Source organism: Pipistrellus hanaki (assembly GCF_964339955.1).
Source record: "Pipistrellus hanaki genome assembly, chromosome: 2".
NCBI lineage: Eukaryota > Metazoa > Chordata > Mammalia > Chiroptera > Vespertilionidae > Pipistrellus > Pipistrellus hanaki.
This window is the reverse complement of record NC_140504.1, coordinates 66,409,876-66,434,386: the sequence shown is the minus strand read 5'-3', so window position 1 is coordinate 66,434,386 and position 24,511 is coordinate 66,409,876. Positions and strand designations below refer to the sequence as shown.

At 42.5% G+C, this 24,511-nt stretch overlaps 1 long non-coding RNA gene across 8 annotated transcripts in view; it reads right to left on the bottom strand.

Annotated features, from left to right (window-relative positions):
* The window catches only part of LOC311617600, a 1,721,005-nt gene that overhangs the window by 1,335,111 nt on the left and 361,383 nt on the right, over nt 1-24,511 (bottom strand). Inside the window, exon 1 of one of the 8 annotated variants that reach the window (XR_014794135.1) lies at nt 18,277-18,303. The exons of the other annotated variants lie outside the window; for them this stretch is intronic. This is a non-coding gene — a long non-coding RNA (uncharacterized lncRNA). Of the gene's footprint in view, nt 1-18,276; nt 18,304-24,511 lie in introns of those variants that run through there. 8 annotated transcript variants of the gene reach the window in all.

Sequence of the window (24,511 nt, the reverse complement as noted above, 5' to 3'; positions counted from 1 at the left end):
AGCTTCAATTATAGACTCCAATTTAAGACAGAACTTAGAACTCAAAAACAACGCATTTTGGAGTCAACCCACTTTTTCTTCAGTAGCTGAGTATTCCTGTATGTTTCTTAAATGACTTACATACCCTCAAAATCTACACTCTAACAAGTCTTCAGAATTTGGTGCCAGAACTTGAATCTATGATGGTTTACCTTTATGTACCGAGTGAATAATAATAAAAAAAATCAACAATTCTGCATTAAGATAGCCCGAAGCAATGAAGAAACACTTGGTTTAGCTTATCTTTACACAGTGGTACCCTACAGTCACTCGGATACTTAATCAGTAACACAAAACCGCAACATCCAAAAGAAAGAACATTTAAAAGGATTCCACGGTTGTTTCATACTCTACCTAACACACATACTATGTCCTTCTTTGATAGAGCAGTCATGCTGTCAAAAGAGATTTCTTTGAGAAAGAAAACATACTGTCCTTTTTAGGATAAACTATGTTAAATGAAAGAGCTGACTGCTTGCCTCTGGCTGAGCAGAGGAGGGAGGAAATTTAAGTTGTAGTGATTTTTCCATCTTTATCTAGCTCATCTCTTTCATTGTTCTTTATTTTATTTTTCCCCCCATCTTTTTCAAATGCAGGTGAAAATTGGGGGATTTGAAGTAAGTTGGAAAATCAAGGGCACTGAAGATCTGAAACTTGAAAGGAGATCCTACATATAAATATCACATTTCAGGCTATTTCTAAATTATTTCTATGTCCCCTGCTTACTTTTAAATTCAATTAGAATCATCATTTCTGTCAGGGACTAAGCCTATGCTAGTCAGTGGATATATTGAAAAAAAATGAGACAGGACTTCTCCCTCAAGGGACTCCTCAGGATGTGGGGACATACTATAAGCAGTCATTACAACATAGTAACTCACCAAAGACACACCAAGTTAAAACTCAGGTGTTTTTCTACAGCTTTAAAAACATTACATAGTGTTATGGAGGCAGAGAATTCCCCCCTTTACTCTTCTTTAGTTCTTGTGGCTGGATTAATAATAATATAATAAAATTGATACAAGACTAGATAATCAGGAGAAAACCCAATTTAATACATGCTCATGGGAAAACCATAATATGATGCTCAGATCATAAAATGAAGCTCAAAGAGGTGATTCAACCAGGCACCTTTTAATACTCTTCAGATAAACAATAAATTTGTGAGAAATTGACAGGACAAAGAAAGTCAGTGCTCATTAGAAGGGAATCTAAGCAAGGTTTGGGTATTCATTAGTGAAGAATCTCAACAAAGTTATAAAGGAGAAAAGAGGCAATGAGATCTGATTTTGGCTCTAAATTTAACTATAGTGATAAAGGGGTGCCTTTCAGGTGCAGGAAGACAACTTTTACGTGGGAGATTATTTGCTGCATTCAAGGAGACAAGGGAGGGTCGAGGTGCTCTGTGGCACTGGCCACTGGTCAAGAAACTTTAATTCAAAGTAAACAATATGCCATTGTGGGATATTTTCAAGTGACCTGTCCTAGGCCTCCTATAGTAAGAGGTAAAATGATAATTTCAAACTACTACTAAGAATTTTAAATCTTTAATGATTCCAGACTTTTTCCCTATGTAAAATACAGTAAATAGAAAAAGCATCATATCTAATAAAGAGGGAATATGTTAATTGACCATCACACCATCACAAATATGGTGATGCCCACAGCCAATAATAAGAGAATATGCTAATTGACTGTCATGTCCTCAAAAATGGCTGCACCCACAACCACAAGATGGCAGCACCCAACCCCATCAGCCCTACTGGGGCTGCAGGCAGGCCTGGCTGCTATGTACACCTGCCTCCAGAGTCCCTCAGTCCCATCAGCCCCCGCTGCCACCCAGGGCCAGCCCAAGGCACAGGCAAGGTCTTCGATGGCAGTTGCCCAGCCACCCACAGCCACCTGAGACTCAGGTAACCAGGGCCAGCAGCATCAGAGGTGTGATGGGCATTGCCTTCCCCTGATCACTGGGTTGCCTCCTGCCCCTGAGGGCTTCCAGACTGAGGGACATCCCCTCCAATGCATGAATTTTCATGCACTGGGCCTCTAGTATATAAGTAAAATTATGTCTTTGTGTGTTGGGGGTCCCCAAGACCATCCCCAAGTTTTATGATGTGCTAGGAGGAGTGAGAGGATTCAGCTGAAAATAATACTTATGGTTAAGCTTTACTACAGTGAGAAGCTATAGAGAAAGAACAACAAAAGGGGGAAGCTGCATGGGGCAAAGTCTACAAGAATCCAGGCCCAAGTTTCCCAGGGTCTTCCCTCTGGGAAGAGGAGTCACACAAGATGTGCTTAATTCCCAGCAAGGAATGAAATAATACTTGTGAAATGTTACCTGTCGGGAAAGCTCTTAAGAGACTCAATAGCCAAGGTTTTTATTGATACTTGTGCCCAGAGGCAGCCTCTAATTAGTTCATACCATAATTTCATACTTCCAGAGGGAAAGCGGAGATTCAGTATAAACCATATGGTTTGAAAACAGAGTTTAGGCACCATGAACCACTTTTGTCAGTCAGGAATGGTGGAACCTTTTCGAATTACACCTTCCTAAATGACAGTCAGGCCTGCTAAACTAACTCTTTTCTACACAATTTATACTCACATTCCATACAAAATGTTCTATTATTGTATACTAGAGGACTGGTGCACATATTCATTCACCAGTGGGACCCTCAGTGTGGCCTGCAGGGATTGGTCTGAAACAAGCAGTCCAATGCTGCCTGCTGTTTCTGCCTGCTGCTCCTGCCCACCCTGGCCCTGCTGCACCTTCTGTGGGTTAGCGGCCAGTCAGTCCTGATTGGGAGAGGCTCACGCTGCCCAAGGTGCTCGCCAGTTGTGAGCCCTGCATCTAGCATCTGTTTATCAACTGAGCAGTGCTCCTACTGTGGAAGTGCACTGACCACCAGGGGCAGCTCCTGCACTGAGTGTATGCCCACTGGTGGTCAGTGCATGTCATAGGGACTGGTAGAAGGGTTGACTAGCAGTTTGTTTGCTTAGACTTTTGTATATATAGATTCTTCTGTCTGTCTCTATACAACTTTTCTTTTTAAAACATCATTGTTGTGAAACCTTTCCATGCCAGTTCACAGGTAGGTCTCATACTTAATTGTCATAGTTATATAGTATTTCATTTTCTAACAAATAACTTTTAACCATTCCTATATAAATTAATGTTTGGTTTGTTGGCAGTTTTTGACATAACAAACTATGATGCAATGAACATTATTGTGCACATATTCTGCATATGTTCCTGTTACATAAGCTTTTAGAAGTGGTATTTCTGGTATAATTTGATTTGGTAAAGAAGATCACTGTGTTGGAATTTAGTGAATGTATTAACATGGGGAGAGCCTGTTGGGAAAGAGGACAATTAGGAGACAATTAAAATATCTAGGTGACAGTGGATCAGGGCCTGAGCTAGATGGTGGCAGGGAGCTTGGAGAGAAGCAGAAACGGGATAGAACTAATTAGGAGGCAACACAACAGCCCCTGACTGGATAGCTAGTGCAGAGGAAGCAAGGGGGAGTTAAAGGTGACTTCCAGTTTTATGATCAGGTAAATGGCAATTCGGTGGAATGCAAAAAGAGCAGTTAAGAAGCAATTATAATAACTTAGGGAAGAAATGATGGGGGCTCAGATATTCATTTATTCATTTATTCATATTCATCCAGCATCTGCTATGTATTAGCCACTCTGTTAGCTGTTAGCATTGATACATTTTTTTAATTAAAAATATTGAGAAAAAATTTGATGTAATGTAGATTCCAATGAATTTGACTATTAATTAACTTCATGGCTCTTCTTTTATGAATGGCACAAAGTTTAATAAACGCCAAAGCGAGAGTGATGGCCCCAGGTGCTTGAATAATTTGCACACAGTTTGGAGTAAAAATATGAGGGGAGAGTGGTAAAAGAATTATAAGAGCAAACTGATCTCTGTGGTGTCTAGGTTTGAAGACAGACTCCCTCCCACATGGCCATTTCAGACAAATGCCCTTGGCAAATGTGAGCAGACAGTCCTCCTCCTCACTGCCCCCCGGAGAACCTTCTCTCCTGCATAGTTCCGGGTATCACTGGTGTGGGCATCAAGTGTGAAGTGAGAGAAAGAAGCCAGTAAGCACCTCTTTTTATTCTCTTCACTGATTTGCTGTTTCCTTCACACTTCCCCCTCCTCCTTACTTTATGAGCCTAAAATGCAGCTTCCAACATCTGAAGCCCAGACATATGTAAATCACAATTTGAATGACAAGGTTAGTTTTATTTTTATAGAATTTTATGCATCCCTCAATAGAAGCTGACATGCTTTTATGCATTTTATTTCACAACTTGTTTGAATTTATATTAGAATCTGCTTTCTGATTAAGGTTTTGTTTTTTTTTTTTACTCGGCAGAAAAATCCTGTTCTGCATCCATTTGCACCCAATATATCTAAAAATGTGATCTCACACATTCTTTAAAATATTTTTTTTCATAGTCTTTGAAGCTCATATGGTGAGGGTGGGGGAGGGGTTACATTTATTTTTCTTCCTAGATACAGACTTACATTTCTTTATTCTCCTTTTAATTCCTGTAAAAAGTCAAGTTACATTCTCCAAAGAAGACATATAAATGGCTAATAAGCATGCAAATAGGTCTTCAACATCACTAATCATTAGGGAAATGCAAATCAAATCCACGATGTAATATCACTTCACACTGACTAAGATGGTTATTACTAAGTTTTCTTAAAAAGCAGGAAATAACAAGTGTTGATTAAAATGTAAAGAAATTGGAAACTTTGCGCATTGCTGGTGGGAATGCAAAATATAGCAGACATTGTGGGAAACAGTATGGAAGATCCTCAAAAAAATTAAACCTGACATCACAGACAATATGTCCCAACAAGTTTTTTTTTCTAGGTAGAATTTTCCTATCCAAAATAATTAGAAGCAGGGACTTGAACAGTTATTTGTACACTGATGTTCTTAGCAGCATTACTTGAAATAGCCAAAGGGTGAAATCAGATCATATTCATTGGCAGATGAATAGGCAAACAGAATGTGGAATATATGGTAGAATATTAGCCAGCCTTAAAAAGGAAGGAAATTCTGACACATGCTACAACATGGGTGAACCTTGAAGACATAATGCCAAGTGGAATAAGCTAGGCACAAAAGAGCAAAATATCTGATCCCAATGATATGTGAAGTTGCTAGGGTAGTCAAACTCATAGAGACAGAAAGTAGAATAATGGTGGCAGGGGCTGGGGCACAAAGGAAGGAGAGTTACTACACAATGGCATGCAGTTTCAGTTTGGAAAGATATAAAAGTTCTGGATATAGATGATGCTGATGGTTGTACAACAATGTGCATGTATTTAATGCCACTGAACTATGCACTTAAATTATGAAAATCTTAAATTCTATATTACAGATATACTTTATCACAGTTTAAAAAATGAAAACAGGTCAACTTACAGTTAGGACTGCCCTGGCAAACCTGTGCTTTTCCCCATGGAGATTTCTTCCTCACTTAGGGACTCTCATCCCAACTTCCTCTTCTATCATAGTGTTTTTTCACTCTTCTCCCTCTTCCCCAATTACAAAACTTTCTCTAAAGACAACTTGATTCAATCAATGCTCCCCTACAGTATTTGGGCCAATATGATGGCTTTCCCTGGAATGTTTTCATTTTAAGAATTATCTCTAATGGGAAATGGTTTTCCTGGTGAAGGTGGCCACTCAGGGCCCCTCAGTTCTCTATGCTTTGGCCTCTGTGCCTCTGCAGAGGATTGATGTGTTGGTTATTGATTCAGTTTGGAAAATGGAAGTCATTGTAGGTGCTTCAAGGAATGAAGTTTCTAAGCTGTTGGAAGAGATGGAGCAAAAATGGGATGAGAGGAGTCAGTCAGTCTCTCCAACCCCAGAAGAACCTAGCTGCCTCAGAGCTCATGGGACTTACACCCAAACAGCCTGCCTACAGTCACTCTGCAGGCAACTGCTGCTCTGGCACTGCCTCTGCAGAGGTTGGCATTGGACTGCTCCTGCACATGCCTTCCGTGCTCAGAACTAAACTGCACCCCCACTGGCAGGGAAACTTGAGGATTGTAGTTTACAGGTTGCTAGCCCTGGTGAGCATAGCAGGCCTATGTGGCACAAACCAGTATGGTTTGGGAGTTGAAATGAGCACTTTCATACAGACAGTCTGATGCCTGCATGAGGAGTCAGCCTCAGGCTCCTGTCTCCCAGGTTGGACACACCTGTCTTACCAGCTCTGTGATCTGGAGCAACACTAGCAATAGCCACCTACCAAGCTACTTCAGGAAGCCCAGAGTTCTGCAAAGTGCTTTAAACCTCACATCAACAAGCATGTAGGTAGGTTCTATAATTCCCATTTAACAGATGAAGAAAGTTGGGAAGACAGGTCACATGGCTACTGAATGGGGGAGGAGGGATTCAAACCTAGGTTTGAAAGATTCCCCTCATGCTGAACTCTCTCAGCTTCACTTCCAACTCAAAGGCTTGCAAGGGATTTGATGAGATGCTGGATGCACATTTCCCATGTCAAGTTTCTCCCGTTTCACCATTAGCCCCTGTCTTTGGTGTGCACCTCCGAGGAAAGCATGCATTGTATGATTTCCTCCCCCAGAAAGAGGGTGCTGGTTCATACAAGTGGGGCTGGGTTCTGGAAATGGACCCAGTCCTGGACCAAAGAGGGAAGTCGGAATACTGGGAGTTGTTTCTGCCACTGGGTAGCTGTTCTGCAGTGTGACCTGTATTCGTTTCCAGTGGCTGATGTCATAAATGACCACAAATTTGATGGCTTAAGAAAAAAAAAATGTATTCTCTCAGAGTTCTGGAGGTTGGAAGTCGAAAATGAAGGTGTCAGCTGGGTTCAGTTCCCTCCAGAGGATCTGAGGGAGAACCCTTCCTTGTTTTTTCCAGCTTCCTGTGGCTCCAGTCTTTCCCTGAAGGCCACTGAGTTTAATCAGTCCCTCCATTTTCACAGAGCCTTCTCTTCTGTGTCTGAGTAATCTCCTTCAGCCTCACTCCTTTAAGGCTACTTGTGATGGGATTTCGGGCTCACCGGGCTAATCCAGGATGATCTCCTCATCTCAAGATCCTTAACTTAATCATGTCTGAGAGCCCCTTCTGGATAAGGTAATGTTCACAGGTTCCAAGGTTTGAGAGGTAGTCATATCTTTGGGGACATCATTCTGTCCACTCCACAGCCCTCTTAGGGGAGGAAGGGAAAATCAAAGAGGAGCTCTCTGCTTCCTCCTCTCAGGAGCACATCTTTGCACCTGGGCCTTTCTCCTTCATTCTGTAGCATTTTCCCTCCAGTATCTTCTGGTTGTTGTCACTGGAGAAAAAAAAATCAGAAGTCTTGAGGCCACACTAAACAGGGAGTTGTTAACCATGCAACTTTTTGGATTTCTATAGTTGGGCAATGTTAATAGACTCTGTCAGGTCTTATTTCCAGTTCAGGCAGGACAACTTCCTCGTAGCTCCTTGGTTTCCAGGGTCAAACATTCCTTTATGGCCCTCACTTCGAAAAAACTGCCCCAAGGAGTCTTTCTCCTTTCTGCCCTTCTTCCTGCACAAAACAGGCAAGAGCAGCCTCCCCAGCTAAGCTATTCCCTGCTGGTGTTCTCTTTTGGGGCCTTATTTCACTAAGAAGCTTCTTCAGGTCTCCACTGCCCCACCCCCATTCCAGAGTCATGTTACATCAATCCCATGCCTGGGATTAACATTCAAACTCCCTGTTTCCTTCCTCCAAGATTTCCCCAACCCCAGACATTCATAACATTTTCACCTCTTACTGTCTTGCCAAACTCTCATTAACAACAGCATAAAACACAAGCATTGGAAAACTTGGTGATATTCTCCTGGCACAGGGAGAAAGGGGGTGTTCACTCTTGATTCCCAGGCAGGATTTGGGAGAAGGAGTTTCCACTCTGAAACCTCAGTGGAAAGATGTCCAGCAGGATCAGCCCTGTGCTGTCTCTACCTGGAAGAAGTGAGTAGACCTATGTGGGGTCCATTCCCTGCAAACAATACTGGCAGGTCCTCACACAACCTGCTCCAAGTCAGAAGTAGGGGCTCCTGTGGCTTCATTCACCATTTGGTAGACATTCTCATTCACTTCGTTTTAGGGATCTGGCCTTCTGATTCTCCTTCGTTCTCTAAGCCCCATTTGAATAACTTCTATTTGCATAGCACTTCCAATTTTGCAGAACTTCCCATGTAGATTCTTCTTTGATCCTGAAAACAAGCCAGGGGAGCAGTTAGCTGGATATCACTAACTTCATTTTAGAGACTAAAAAAATTGTGGCTTTATTATCTGTTCCAAGTCAACAGGCTGTAAGTGGCAAAGCTAGGACCCCAGTGCAGGGATTCTGGTAATGAGGGCAGTTTGCCTTCTGTTCCTGGCATTTTGTCTTATTCGCGTGTGTGTGTGTGTGTGTGTGTGTGTGTGTGTGTGTGTGTGTATGTGTCTTTTCCTTCTTATTTCTCTTTTCATCTTCCCTATTCCCCATCACTCAGTTCCCTATTATTTATTTTTCTCTCTATTCTAATTATTTCTGGCATTCTCCTGGACCTGAGTTTCCATATTGGTTTCACTACTTGTTAACTATGTGACCTTGGGCACATTTCTTAACCTCTCTGAGCTTTAGTCTCCTCATTTGAAAACAGGGATAATTCTAACTTACACACAGGGCTATGGTGGAGGTTTCATAAGAATATATATATATATATATATATATATATATATATATATATATATATATATATATAAGAGAGAGAGAGAGAGAGAGAGAGAGAGAGAGAGAGAGAGAGAGAAAGAGAGAGAAAGAAAGATAAGAGGTGAGATAGATAAAGAGAGAGAGATGAATACTCTGTGGTACTTGATTGGCATTGCCTTCACTTTTTTTTTTTTTAATATTGTGGACACATGGCTAGAACTGTGCACTTTTGTCTCCTGTTCACCTGTGTCATCCTTATCATATAACGGTTGGATTTGATTTATCAGGAGAGTCTGGCTGTGCCTCTGTGACTATGAGCCGTGGCTCTGATGGATGCGGTGGAGTGATTAATAGCAGCCTGCCCCTAGAGCTCTGAGAGTGATGGGTGGCACGCATTGCCCTGCCTCCACCTCTGATTCTGTACTATCACACAGGGCTGATTGGCCCGATGAAGGTCCTGTGGTCCACAGCTCAGCAACTGCCTGCAAGTCCTGGATTTTCTGAGTCACCAAGGCAGAGGCTCTGAGTGGAAAAGGAAAGGATACAGGGCAATAGCATTTACTCAGAGTAGGGTGTGAGCACAAGGGTGTGAGCACAGAGTGGGTGTGCAGCAGTGCTCGTTCTACTGATCTCAGCCCTGGACAAAGTGTGAGCTGGAAAAGGCACAGCAAAGACACACGTGGGCAGGTTTCACCCCCACTCCAGCAGTGCCATTGTCTGCCGCTCTCCCAGTGGGAAATTCACTGTTAGGACAGCACGCCTGGGAATGGAAGAGCCCAGATGTATGATTCACTTTCAGACATTCTAGTTGCTGACCTTCACCCATCTTCTGCAAATGAGATAGCATTATTTTGCAAAGCCAGCTACTGCCTACTTCTATTCTGCAGCTATCTAACTGCCTCAGCTAAAAGAACGGGATGTATCATTGTTACCTGCTTGAGTTAGGTTTTTCTTCCCCCACCTACGTGTCTGGAACATTGTTTTCAGTGACTGGAAATAAATCTTGAGGGAGCGCATTCACTGAATTCACTGATTCTATTCAAAGAAAAAGCAACAGTGAATATGTCTAGTCCCAAGTCAGTCAGTTACCAATTTCTTCAATAGGACTTCCAGGCTGTAATCAGTTAGGAATCAGGAAGCCAGGGTCCTGGTCAGCTGGGCCAGCTTCCCTGATGCTAGCCTAGTGCTGGGGTTGGAGAAAACACACAATTCCTCTTTAAAATTATACAGTTGGAAGTGGTTTCTCTTGGCTTCGACCATAAAATCTGGTGCCCAGAGCTAATCTTTGGCAAACTGAGAAGTATGGAGTATGTTTCCCTCTAACATTCCCAGAATTCCTCTTAATCACTTTTTTTTTCTATTCTTCTCCAAGTTCTCTAAGACCTCTCCCTCCTACATGTGAATTCTTCAAGAATCTGAGGCACACTATCTGTACATGTAGGAGTTTGATAGAGTCTAGAACAGTGCTTCATAGCTCCACAGTGAGTGTGTGACCCTCCACTGCAGGGCTCAAATTCAGATTCCTGCTCAGCAGCTCTGGATGGGCTCTGAGATTCTGTTTCTCACATGCTCTCATGTGATGCTGATGTGGCTGGTCTGTGGACCACACTTTGAGCAGCATGTTGGAGAGACCTCCAGTCCTGTGTTTTTCCGTTAACAGGGGTCTTCAAACTTTTTAAAGTGGGGGCCAGATCACGGTCCCTCAGAGAGCTGGAGGGCCGGACTATATGAACTACTAATCCCTACTGTAACACCTTGGCTGCGCTCACTGCCCAAAAAACCTGGCGGGCAGGATCAGACTCCCCTGGGGGCTGCATGTGGCCCTCGGGCCGTAGTTTGAAGACCCCTGCCTAACACTACCACACTCACAACACTCTGACACCAGATGTGTGGGTTTCCCCCACACCAGGCAATTCTATGCAATGCCAGTTGGGTGCCCTACAATTTAACTCAGTTCGAACACTGTCTACCTGGAGAAAGCATCCGATCACACAGGGTAAGGACGCAGTCCGATGAGTTTGTCTCCTCCACACTTCAGATGCCCATAGCAGGTCCCCAGGTTACCACAACTTCTGTCTGACTTGGTTACAAATCAGAGGTTCCCATGCTCTCCTTCCCCTTGGGTTCAATATTTTTTTTAGAGCAGCTCACAGAACTCAGGGAAACACGTTTACCAGGTTAGTAAAGAATATGAGAAAGGATACAGATGAATAGACAGATGAAGCAAGTTGGGAGATGGTCTCAAGTGCAGAAGTTTGTGTCCGATTGGAGTTGGATATGCTCACCCACCTGGAAGGTCTCCAAACCCCATACTTTTGGGAATATATGGGCATGATCAGTTATTTTTTTTAAAAAAATATTTATTTTTATTGATTTCAGAGAGGAAGGGGAGAGAGAGAGAGAGAGAGAGAGAGAGAGAGAGAGAGAGAGAGAGAGACATCAATGATGAGAGAGAATCATTGATCGGCTTCCTCCTGCATGTCCCCACACTGGGAATTGAGCCCACAAGCCCAAGCATGTGCCCTTGACTGGAATCGAACCTGGGGCCCTTAAGTCCACAGGCTGATGCTTTATCCACTGAGCCAAACTGGCCAGGGCGTGATCAGTTATTAACTTCACTTCAGCCCCTCTCCTTATTCTGAGAATGGAGGGTAAGGATGAAAGTGCCAAGCTTCTAATCATGGCTTGGTCTTTCTGGTTCCCAAGCCCCATCCAGGAGCCCAGCCAGAGTTGCCCCTAGTGCTCTTATATAACTTAGGAATTTAAAAGGGTTTCAGGAACTCTTGAGAGAAACTGGGGGTGGAGACTAATCTTATATAATAAAGAGGTAATATGCAAATGGTCCTTATGCTGTGACACTTAATGACTCATCACCAAGAGGGCAGGCAGTGAGCTACATGGAGCAGAGAGCTACAGTGGCAGTGGGTGGGGCAGCCAGCCGAGGCAAGTGGCAGCAAGCTTCTTGCAGTGTAGGGATTCATATGCTGGGCCACTAGTGTGTGTGTGTGTGTGTGTGTGTGTGTGTGTGTGTGTGTGTGTATTTCTTATTAGCGTTACCGAATGGGGATTAGGCCTGGATCAAATCTGCTTCAGGCTGGTAGTGGGTGGGTTTTTGACATTGTGCAGGAAAGATTTTACAACATGAGTCCAGGTAATTCTAAGAATACATTTATTAAAGTTGGGGACAATGATACAAAGGAAGAGCTTTAGATAGAAGAAACAAGGAAAGAGCCTAGGCAGGCCTATTTTGGGTCTCTAGTAATTTTATGGAAAGGCAGTGAGCCACACTAGGCTGCATGTACTTACTGAGAACTACAAGTCACGGTGACAGAGCCTATTCAGGGCTGGTGTTAATTCATTGAAAATTCAGAGAAAAAGGGAGCCTTGGACATAGATTTAGGGGGTAAGCCGGGACAAAGTACTGCTACCATTGCTCTCCTGGTTCCAAATTTTGCAGGGATCCTTTGAGTTCAAGAGAGAGAGAAAAAAAGAGCAGAGATACAGGGTGTGGGCATGCCCTAGCCAGAGAGTACTGTGGGTCCTTAGTCTTGAGACTTTTTCTTTCTTTAGCTGGGGAGAATACTAGGGGTGGCCTCAGGGGAAGGTCTTAACAGAATATTCATTAGCTTTCCAGGTGTTCCTTAATATGTTGCTTCATGAAACTGCGCTTATAGAGAGGTCAGGGTTATTCTCTGGTTAGTTTCATTTTTAAAAAATGTCAAGAGGGACTGGGATTGAGGTTGGTTTGCCTTGGGATGGTCTGGAATGTGTAAACCATTTGCTCCTAAGTATCCTCAGGTATGGAAGATGAAGCCTTGTAATTCATTGGCTGGCAGTAAATTGCTCAAATTGTTTTGGCCTTGTTTGATTATTTTGTCTCAGTTTCTCCTATTCCACTTGTCAAGGAATCTCCCTAGCTTCTTATTATCCTGCCTCATTAGTAGCAAAGTTTTATTTATTTATTTTTTTAATATATTTTATTGATTTTTTACAGAGAGGAAGAGAGAGATAGAGAGCCAGAAACATCGATAAGAGAGAAACTGGCCGGCTGCCTCTTGCACACCCCCTACTGGGGATGTGCCCACAACCAAGGTACATGCCCTTGACCAGAATCGAATCTGGGATCTTTCAGTTCTTAGGCCGATGCTCTATCCACTGAGCCAAACCGGTTTCGGCTAGTAGCAAAGTTTTAAACTAATCCTGGGGGGCAGGAGGATGGAAATGGGAATGGTCTCTCCTTTTACTCTCTTGCTTAGGGAATTGTGTGTGTATGTGTTCATATTTTCCACATTTCTTAGTAAATAGTTATATTGGGTGCTCTCTTCAGATCTTGCACAATGATTGGTTTGCTTGATCAAAATTCTAAATAAGATGCTCAGGTATCAATTATCATTGATGCATAGCTATGATAAGCATAATTTTTACTTTGAGAAACATGTCTTCAGTCAAAATAGCCTGATCTTTCATTTTGGTAAAAATCAATCAATCAGATTTAAATTAAATTACATACATATTTTTTTCTTCTGTGTGTTTGGGGGCAGATGGGACCAGGGGAGTTGGCCCAGTTTATGTCTATGCCGCATCGACCCCTGCAGGCCTGTGCATCTAGTGAACTGCCAGAAGATAGTATTTGCCTGAGAAGTTGAAGAGCCTGCAAACAGGATCCAGCTGATAAGCCAGACTCAATATTAATGCCCTAGTCCTCATCCCAGCATTCTAATGACTTGATACTCAGGTTGTAGGAGAGAGAAGGCTGTGAACAAATACAAAAAGCTATTTTCATAAATGTTTCTTTAAGAGATTAACCTGGTGCCATTTTAACAGGATGTTATACCTAAAGGAGGAGGTCAACCTCAAGGTCCTCCCATCTCCACTGCCCTAGCAGGGTTTCTCACCAAAGCCGAGTAGTGCCTGCAGAGGTTGGCAGATGAGCCCAGCAAAGGCAACAGAAAAACCTATGGGATTTAGGAGCCCTGCATGAACCCCAAGAGGGCAACAAGGGCAGGAGAGAGGAGAAACAAGTGGAGACAGCACCATGGACTCACGTGGGGAGCTAAATGATTTCATTTATGAGAGAAACTTTGTCATTTATATGAGAGAAACTCTCCAGCCTTCCGAGAATATTAGGCAAGAGGTGACTGTGAAAGGGTATTTTTCTGGAGCTTAGCCTTTGTATTTCTGGTAGAAATAAAAGTCTACAGCTATGAACCAAATTTCTTAAAAATCTCATGTGTTCAGGCCTTCATTCTTTGATCTTAAAAACCAAAGCATAAGATATGATGAGTGGATTGGGTCTACACATATGCTTCAGTCACAGAAGCTCTGGCCTTGCTGGCTCTTTTTTGAGGGGCTATCATGTATAATTTCTCTCAAGGAAAGGAAAGGCTCCTAAGTGGGGTGCTCTCTGAGGGCCTGGCAAGCACGAAGACCCTACAGCTCTTCTAGGTGTGAAAAAGAAATGGTGGGTGCTGTGATAAGGCTTAGGAACATAGCTTCTCAGAGCTAGGGCCAGGCCAGGAGAAGTTGTGGTCAAGGAGGGAATTCCTAGAGTTTGAGCATTTCATAGTTCAATAGCATTTAGTGCTGACAGTCCATTGCTTGGTACACACCGAAGCCATCAGGGCACTGTGCAGCTACGGAGAGGATACTTGAGATGGGTGCTGAAATTTCTGGCAGAAATGAAGGTGGGCAAGGCCCCAGGCCTCACATGCAATTTTAAACCAGGAATGAATAAGCTCTCACTCACATTCCTAGCTTTGCAGTGTTTAAATTCAGACCCATCACCAGCTGGCATTAGCAGCTCTCAATGTCTCCAGGGGGAAAAAGCCATTTCTAAATTAACCAGGACCCAAATCAGGAACCTCATTCTGCCTTGATTGAAATGTTCCTAGTAATAGGATTTTAGATAAATTAGTTATTCATCATGGTGGGGGCATTATAGATAAATACCATATCTCATTGCGATGCAAAACTGTCCACCAGTCATCTCCTTTAAGGAGAAAAATAGAATTAATGTGGTTCTGAACAGTGATCTGCTTAATGATCTTAAGGTTTTTATCTGGAGAGGATTTCAATAAACTACTTTAAAAAAAGTTGAATGAAAAAAAAAAGTGTGAAGGGCTTGTATAATTGCTGAGAGCTTGGCTCTCTAGGGCTGGAAATCAAGGAAAAGTGTGAATGTATGGGAAGATTTTAAAGTACTTATTCAGGAGAAACTAAATAGAAAATCAATCAGGAAAATTAAAAATTCATAAATCCAATTGCTTCTAATTGGTTCAGAACATAGTACAGAATTCGAAATGTTTACCTATGAACAGCTCTGTCTCTTACAATTATGGAAAGAGTATTTGGGTCACTCTTTTTTTCTATCAGAATTCATCAAGGCCAAAGCAATCTGGCAAGTGATTCAAGCTGGAAAACTCTTCATTATGATCATTTATGAAGAAATCCCTATTAAATATTAATCAAGCTAGGAAGAACACATTTTTATTTCAAGTCTTTAATAATGTATTAAGCCCCTCCTATGAGCAAATTAACTATGATTCTTTAGAACTCACAATTTAAAAGAGGAAACAAATGAATGCCTAATTAACCTTCAGACAAGTACTAGTGCAATGAGGGCTTAATAATAGAGATGTTATTATTATATGGGAAGGGAGAGGGGCGCATATGGTTTTTAACTAAGAAGATCTGCAAAGGTTTATTGGAGAAGATGAGATTAATATCAAGGGGTAAGAAGATATTTTACCCAGAGAGAATACTTTGAGCAAATGTCAGCGAAGATGTGAGCTAAGCTTGGGAAAAGCAAAATATCCTATCTAATAAAAGAGTAATATTCAAATTAACCATTACTTTGCCACACCCACCAGCCACACCCACCAGCCAATCAGATGCAAGTATGCACATTAACCCAATCAAGATGGCTGTGGCTACAGAGAAAATAGGAGGGAGGCTTGGGTTTCCCCGCAATGGAGGAAGCCAAGCTTTCTGCACACCCTGGCAGGTCCAGGCCTCTGCTTAAAGCTACAAAGTTTCAATTATAGAAGATAAATAAATCCCAACAGAAATGGCTGCTGCCACAGAGCAAGCAGAAGGCTTGGCTCTGCTCCAGGCTACAAAGGTTCAATTGTAGAAGGTAAATAAATCCTTGATTCCAGGGCCTCTGCTTGGGTTTCCAGGGGGCGTGGCTGTCCTGCAAACCACCACAGGCCCTTGCCCAGGCCACCCTATGCCCCAAGGGAACCCCCACCCTGATCCTGGACACCCTTCAGGGCAAACAGCTGGCCCCCACCCATGCACCAGGCCTCTATCCTATCTAATAAAAGAGTAATATGCAGATTGACCATCACTCCAACACACAAGATGGTTGCCCCCATGTGGAAAAAATCCTGCCCCCATGTGGACACAAGATCACCACAAGATGGCTAACAGGGGAGGGCATTTGGGAGTGACCAGGCCTGTAAGGGAGGGCAGGTGGAGGTGATCAAGGCTGCAGGGAGACCAGGTGGCAGAGGAGGGAACTTGGGGGCAAATAGGCTGGCAGGGGAGCAGTTAGACATCAATCAGGCTTGCAGCAGAGTGGTTAGTGGGTGATCAGGCTGGCAGGCAGAAGTGGTTAGTGGCAATCAGGAAGGCAGGCAGGTGAACAGTTGGGAGCCAGCAGTCCTGGATTGTGAGAGGGATGTCTGACTGCCTGTTTATACCCAATCTCGTTGGGGTCCTAGAATGGAGAAGATGCAGGCTGGGCTGAGGGATACTGCGCCTCCCCCCCCACCCCCAATGCACAAATTTTGTGCACTAGTCTCTAGTTTTATAATAATTTAGAAGAGCTGGTGAAAGGAAAATTCTGAAGAACATAATATTTACATATAACACTGTAATCTCTGTCTCTCTATCTTAAATTTTTGTGGGAACCCATAATTTATGTGTTGCCCTCATTTCTCTTGTTAGGATATAAATTTCCTAATAAACATACACATTTTTAAGTGTTACTGGCTTAATAGGTTACCTCTCCCAAGAGGTATTCACTTTCTTAATTTTTTAAAGAAAATTTTATATTTGTTTAAGGTATAGAAGAACTAAAGATATGGAAGTAGTGATGATTGAAATAGAAAGAGCCACTTTAAGAAGCTTGTAATCCACTTTTCTTTATTGTGGATCATTTTCAACATTCCAAGGCTTGCTTGGTATTTATTTTTAAAACAAGGCCATGTGGAAAGGACCATAGTCTCTTTGAAGATATTAAGCTTTCTCTGGTGGATGAATTTCAGGCTTCTGTGTGAAGATGGTATTTTCAGGTAGGAAGATTTACCCAAGAATACCCCTGGGAGTTACCTTAATACAGTGAGAGGAGCACATGATTTACAGACACAAATACTGGCTTTCAATCCCTGCTCTGCCTCTCGAAGCATTGAGTCTGGGGCAAGCTGCTCTGCTTCTCGGAGACTAGACTTCCACATGTGCAAACTGGAAGTGATCAGTGAGTATTCCCAAACCCAGATTAAGGTGCAGCATCCCCTCAGACCACTACAGCAGGTGGCAGCTGATTTCACCTGAAAGCACTCATTGCTAGTACCAGAGACAGTAGACATGAAGGACACTGGTAGTTCCCGGAGAAACTGTGGGGTTATGCCATGGGGACTTGTTTCTCTAGAGCAGAAAAACTCAGGTCCCTCTCCCATTGCCCCATCATTCTCTTCCCAACCAGTGCCTCCTAACTAAACTGGTCAGCTTTCAGCTCTCAGAAGAAAATGACTTCTTGCTGGAGGCTTTCTCTTCCCCATCCAAGTAGGTTGTGTCTAATATCTTCTCACACTCATGGTAACTTCTAATTTTCTAGCATTTAGTGTTCATATTCCTTGCTTGTCTGTAAGACTTATGAGGGTATCAGATCAATATGATTTATTGCCTAGCCCTCGAAAAAATGGGAGAAAGAAAAAAGGAAGGGATATAAGGAGGAAGGGCAGGGAGAGAGGGAGGAAGGAAGGAAAGAAGAAAGAAAGGAAGAGAGGGAAAGAGAGAGGGAGAAAGGGAGAAAAGGAGAGGCAAGCCCTGTTAGAATAAATTCCATCATAATCAAACAGATCATCTGGAGAACTGAGGATGCTGTGTTCAGACTGATGTGGTGGCTGCTGAAAAAAAAATGAACAGCTCCATTAATATGCTATGATCTTTCTGAAAGAATAAAAAGGCAGCACTAGGACCCACTCATTATTACATATGTCAACTTTGCTTTCAGTGCTATTCTTGCTAACATTTAAATGCCAGCATCACAACCCTGGGGCCTCATGAATTGCACAGAATAAACCCTCATGAACTGACATTCTTCTGCTCAGCAGAGAACTTCAGAATATCTTTCACTTGCTTTGAAAACTGGGCCTCTCTTACTAAGTATGGTAGATTAATATTTTAAGAAGAGTCCAGAAATTATAAGAGTATTCCATCAAAAACATCTTCTGTTTGCAATTGAAAATATTTTAGAGGGTCTAATAATGGAGAATTTGGATGACTTCTGTTTTTTTTTTGTTTTTTTTTTTCTTGATTTGAGATAGTATTCTAGCAGGGAATAGAGTGGGATTAGAGAGAGGTCAGAATAGGATGATAGGGTGTGAGGATAGGATGCATTGGGACTTAGCATTCAATTCAATGCAAAGAAAATTTATTAAGTGCTTATTGGATTGAGTGGTTCAAAGTGTCAGACACTATATTAGTGACTAAAATGCTTTATGCAATTATAGTGACAGGTAATGAATTATTGTATTTAATCCTATTGGCTTTGTAGTTGGTATTATACTACTGTTTGATTAACTTCATAAAGGAGGAACAAGGCTCATAGATGAAAAAGAAATAAAAAGAAACAATAGCCGAAACCGGTTTGGCTCAGTGGATAGAGCATTGGTCTGTGGACTGAAGGGTCTCAGGTTCGATTCCGGTCAAGGGCACGTACATTGGTTGTGGATGCATCCCCAGTAGGGGTGTGCAGGAGGCAGCTGGTCAATGTTTCTCTCTCATCGATGTTTCTAGCTCTCTATTCCCCTCCTTTCCTCTCTGTAAAAAATCAATAAAATATGTTTAAAAAAAAAAAGAAAGAAAAGAAAAGAAACAACAAAAACATGCCGGTCCAGCAGGTGTGATTCAGTGGTTGAGTATTGACCCATGAATCAGGAGGTCACTAGTTTGATTTCTGGTCAGGGCACATCCACACGGTTGTGGGCTCCATCCCCAGGGGGTGCATTCAGGAGGCAGCTGATTGATGTATCTCTCTCATCAATGGATGTTTCATCTCTCTGTCCCTCTCTCTCCAAAATCAATAAAAACATATTTAAAAAAATCATACTCAAAGACACATCTATATATCTTATATAATAAAGAGGTAATATGCAAATTAACCCTCACACCCTCACAAGATGGCTGCCTATGATCAGGCCAGCAGGGGGGTTAGTGAGAGATGACCAAACAACTAAACAAGCAGGCTGCATGGGACAATCAGGCTGATTGTGGTGGTTGTAGGGGGGTCAGGTAGTTGGGGGCGACCAGGCCAGCAGGAGGGTCAGTAAGGTGTGACCAGGCTGGCAGGGAGGGGGAAGTTAGGGGTGATCAGGCCAGCATGCAGAGGCAGTGAGGGGTGATCAGGTAGGCAGGCAGGTGAGCTATTAGGAGCCAGCAGTTCAGGATTGTGAGAGGGATGTCTGACTGATGGTTTAGGGATCAGGTCTAAACCAGCAGTTGGACATCTCCCAAGGGGTGAAGGATTGGAGAGGGTGCTAGCTGGGCTGAGGGGACCCCCCAACCATGCACGAATTTCATGCACCAGGCCTCTACGTGTGTGTGTGTGTGTGTGTGTGTGTGTGTATAAAAGCCTAAGTAACCATTAAGACTGGTTGACCGATCGCTATGATGTGCACTGACCACCAGGGGGCAGACACTCAAGGCAGAAGCTGCCCCTTGATAGTGTGCTCCCATAGCCAACCTCCCTTGGCCAGCCAACCTCCTACAGTCCCTCCCCCTGGCCAACTTCCTAGAGTTCCTCCCCCTGGCCCAGCTGGCCCCTTTCAGCCCCAATCAGGACTGAGTGAGATGGCCCAAATCAGCCCCAATCACTGACCAGGCCGAGGGATCCCACTCATGCATGAATTTGTGCACTGGGTCTCTAGTCTTAGCAATGATTAAAGTCAAAGTCATAGGCTGATGGTCACTTAGGTGTCCATTCCTGGCCAGACTGGCAAGAGCAAGTAAACAAAAGAGGTCCTGGGTAGGGCAAGCCCACATGTGCAATAATAGACCCCTCTTCAATAAAAAATATAAGTTTGAGTCCTTGTCTAGTCTCTAGAACTATAAAGAAGTATAAGAAACTTGATAGAATCTTTATTCCTGCACTCATAAGGCTATAAACTTATTGCGAAGAAAGGTGATACAAACCCAAGTCATGCTTTGAGGCATCTGGTAGGATTGTATTAGAAATGCACCTCACTAGTTATCTGTAACCCATGCACATGGTCTCCCAGGAATGTTACATTCCTGGCCATACCACTTGATTGTCACATGTGTTTGGAATTTTTTTCTCTCTTACTTTTCTCTGCCTCAACATTCTGATGTATAATATTACAACAATAAGAACTCAGAGAGCTTACTGAGATTATACCAGATCATCTATTCTTGGCTCAATAAATAATCTGGCCTTATATTTTCTACCACAAATCTTTGTCTTTCTTGATTCTTAAATTTCTATTTCTTCTTGAACAGACAAATCGTATCCTCTCTGTCCAGAAGGCCCATGCTGCCTTCTGCTCCTGTAGTTTGGCTTAAAGTTTTCTCACCACCTAGTGTGTTCTCCCTTCCCTCCCCACTGTTTAAACCTAACTACCTTCACAGCTGAGCCTAAGTACCATAGCATTCATGCAACTTTCCTTGATTATTTCAACCCACATATGAAGACTCACAGAGCAAAATCAAGTGTTGAAAGGACTTAGTCCTCAAAGTGCAGCCCTCTTTACAACTCAGGAAATTGAGGTTGGCAGAGCCTAATTTTCTGTTATTCCTATTTACATCACTCATCATTGTCATCCATGATAGCACTAAACCATCCACTGCCTCTGTTCCTCCTGCTTCCTATCTTCACAACTACTCATCTTAGCCTTCAGATCTCAGCTCCAATGACTCTTCCTCTTCCCAGAATAGATCAGCCCTACAGGATATCCTTTCTCATAGTCCCTCTTCTTCCTTCTGGACAACTTCATCAAAAAGCAGTTCAGGAATTATGGTTGAGTTAGCTATTAGTTGCCCATCTCCTTCACTGGATGAAAGCTATTTTTTAAATCAAATATTTAGTGTTCTGGCTATTGGTGATTCATAGGTGAACCAGACAGATTTTGTCCCCACCTTTGTGGATTCTTCATAAAGCTGCCAAATTAAAAAGTGAGAATTATTTTTTGGGAGCTCTCATGGAGTAGAAGTAGCTAAAGAAAAATCAACAGTACTGGAAATGTAACCCCTCTAAAACTAAAGCAGAATAGTCAAGTTATTTTTACAATCAAACATAAGCCAACTGAAGTGTTTCAAGTGCTCTTGGTAACATAACAAAGAAAAAATGTTTTTGAAAATAAAATACCACTTTCTTCTTCAAAGGCCAAGAGTCAACATTTACTCATATTAGTTGTCTAAAGTACCCTAATGCTTTGTTTCTTTTTCCAGATATTTGTTTCATAAGAACAATCTAATTCCATGTTATACAGGAAGCATGAACTCTGAACACCTGAGCTGTTACTTTCCTTTGTAAACCAATTTGAGTGCAAACAAAGCCCTTCATTTGAAGGTCAAGACTATCTTGCATCCTTCACTTAAAGGAACCAAGTTCTTGTGAAATGACACTAAATTATGAGAACACAATCCACTTAGAGTAAGACTAGTAATTTTTAGGCTTCTAATTGTCCACTTAGGGAAATCACCTTATGCTAGTCTGTTTGAAAATATTCTCCTTAGAGATTGCATCCCTTTGACTGTTAGGTTTCAATGGGTATTTCTGCTTAGTACCTCATAGACAACTCAGGATCAGTAGTCCCAAATTCACTTATTCCAGTAACTCTCTTTTTATTATGAACATCTATTAATGACACTTCTAAACTAGAAACCTGAGATTCAGTCTCTTAATCAAACACAAACTCCTGCATTTTTTTTTAACTTAAATGTCTCTTGAATTTGCTTCCCAATCCCCTCCCCCACTCCCTCCCTTCTTGACATCTTTCCTTCACCTGCTAGCTTAAGTTTTCATCACACCTTCACTGGCTTTGGACTGTGGTCTGTTAATTTCTTCTCTCAAGCTTTACTCCTGTCTTTCTGAATATTACACTCCCTTGCAACACAACAATCTGCAATTTCCATCTTGTCACTTCTCTGATTAAACTCCTTCTGTGGGTTCCACTTATCACTAGCAGTTTTTCTCAAGGAGATAGGGCTCTTTGAATGTTTGGGAGGGACAAAAAAAACTTTCCCTTGTGCTGAACCATGCATTCACACTGCAGGATATTGAATATCCCTAGACAGAGGCTACTGAATGACAGCAGAAATCCCCAGTCATTGTGACAACCAAGAAATACACATGTTCAGGTGTTGCTCCAGTTGACAATCACCTCTAAAAGAAAAGTGAATAATTCTTAATACGGTCTACAAAGTCCTCCTTACCTCCACCTAGACTGCTGGTCTTCTGAACTCCTCCTGCACCCTTGGTTCTGTCAACAGTAACTGCTGTGCTGTGACGTCTCCTCCAACTTCCTAACCCAACTAACTTCTCATTCTTCAAGATTCACTTCAGGGTCTCCTCCTTCCTTGAATATCTTTCTTCACTTTATCTCTGCTACTTCCCCTTACCCTACCCTTGTTCCAACATTGAGTAGGCACATGCATCTCCTCTGTGTACACTGCACCCTGGAGCAATATCCTAGCACGAATCATATTAAGTCATGATGACCTGTTTATGCTTTACTATTCCACTAATGTTTTTGAGTATAGGGTGGAAGAGACAGATGCATGCCCCCAGTCTCCTTCAAGGTAGAACTTGCTATCTATTATAGTGTCATAAGGCTGCTGAAACAAATTTCCAGGAACCAGATGGCTTAGCTTAAGACAATATAAAGTTATTTCTCATAGTTCTGGAGACTAGAAATCTTAAGTCAGGGTGTCAGCAGGGCCATACTCTCTCCAAAGGCTCTAGGGTGAGATCCCCCTCTCCTCTCCACCTCTGGTGTCCCCAGGTGTTTTTTGGCTTATTGCTGCATAACTCCAATATCTATTTCTATCTTCAAATGACCTTCTCTTCTTCTCTGTCCCTTCTGCTCTTTTCCTTACTTGGACACTTATCATTGGATTTAGGTCTTAACTGGGTAGTCCTTGAGGTGAGATTATTGTTAATATTGAGATTAATAATAATCTCACCTCAAGATCCTTAATTATATCTGCAAAGACCCTTTTTCCAAATAAGGTCATAATAATAGGTTATAGGGTTTAGGAGGTAGACATGCCTTTTGGGAGGTCATTGTTCCACCCACTGTAATTCCCAACTATGAGGAGTAGGTTCAGCAAATAGCCTCCAGCTGTCAGCTATTCAAGACACTGGGGGATCAGCTCCATGGAGAGCCCCTTTAGACTGATTGTAGAAAATTGGGATAGGTCACTGAGAATTAGGCCACCTTGTCACCTGGCTTATGACAGGATGATTAGAAGCATCCAGAGCTAAATCATTTTTTTCTTAACTTTCATTTCCTTGTACTTACCATGACCCACTTTCTCTAGTTTCTTTCAATGCAAGTAGTTGTCGACAGCCTTTTAAACTCCTCACCGAGTGAGATGTTGAGGTTTCTATAGAAGAAGCCTAATAGATTCCCTTGTCCTCCTGGAGCCAACCTTCCAAATAGGAAACATGGGAGCAATAAGAGGCAGGCAGACAACGATTAAGTGTGGTGATGAATGGTAAAGGGAGGTGACGGCTTCAGAAAGGAAGCAAGGGTAGGCTCTCAATTTCCTGAGCTGTGAAGAGGAACTGCATGAGGTCTAAGTCTTTTCAACATTCAGTCTGCTCTGTGAATCTAATACATATGTGGGTAGAAATTATCCAGGAAAGTTTTAAGAAGGCCTTGGGACTTAACTTTGGGTGTGAAGGACAGATGAGGCTTAAATGAGGGATAAAGGAGGAACAGTCCAGCCTGAACAAAAGTATGAGGGCAGGAGAGACATGGGCATCCCAAGGGAGAGGAGAAGGGGATGGGATTTGCCAGCCCTAGATGAGGAAGAGGGAGAGAAATGGCTCAGGAACATTAGGAAGAGGACCAGAGTTTGGGTATGAAATAGCAGGAGATGAGGTAAAATGGGCAGATGTGCAGGCCCTCAGAGGCCAGTCTACTAACAGTGTGGAATCACAGAGCCATTGAAGGAGCTTCAGAAAAGGAAGAAGCTGTGGTTACAAAAGTGGTATGTGTTTTTTAAGAAAAGTATTGGAGATACAGTATAGACACAGAAAGATGAGAGACCCTGAAAGTCAACTCACAACACTGTTGAGGTTGCCCAAGTGTGTGACATGATGAGACTTGGAATGAAGGCAAAAATAATATTAGGGACCCATCTGAATTGATGGTTCATTAATTAGTGTGTACTTTGATGAGTGAGGAACCTTAAATGACTCCAAAGTGAAGGTCCTTAGAAATACCTGTAGAAACCCTTGGGAGTCAAGATTAAAAAGACCATGGGCCTGCTTTG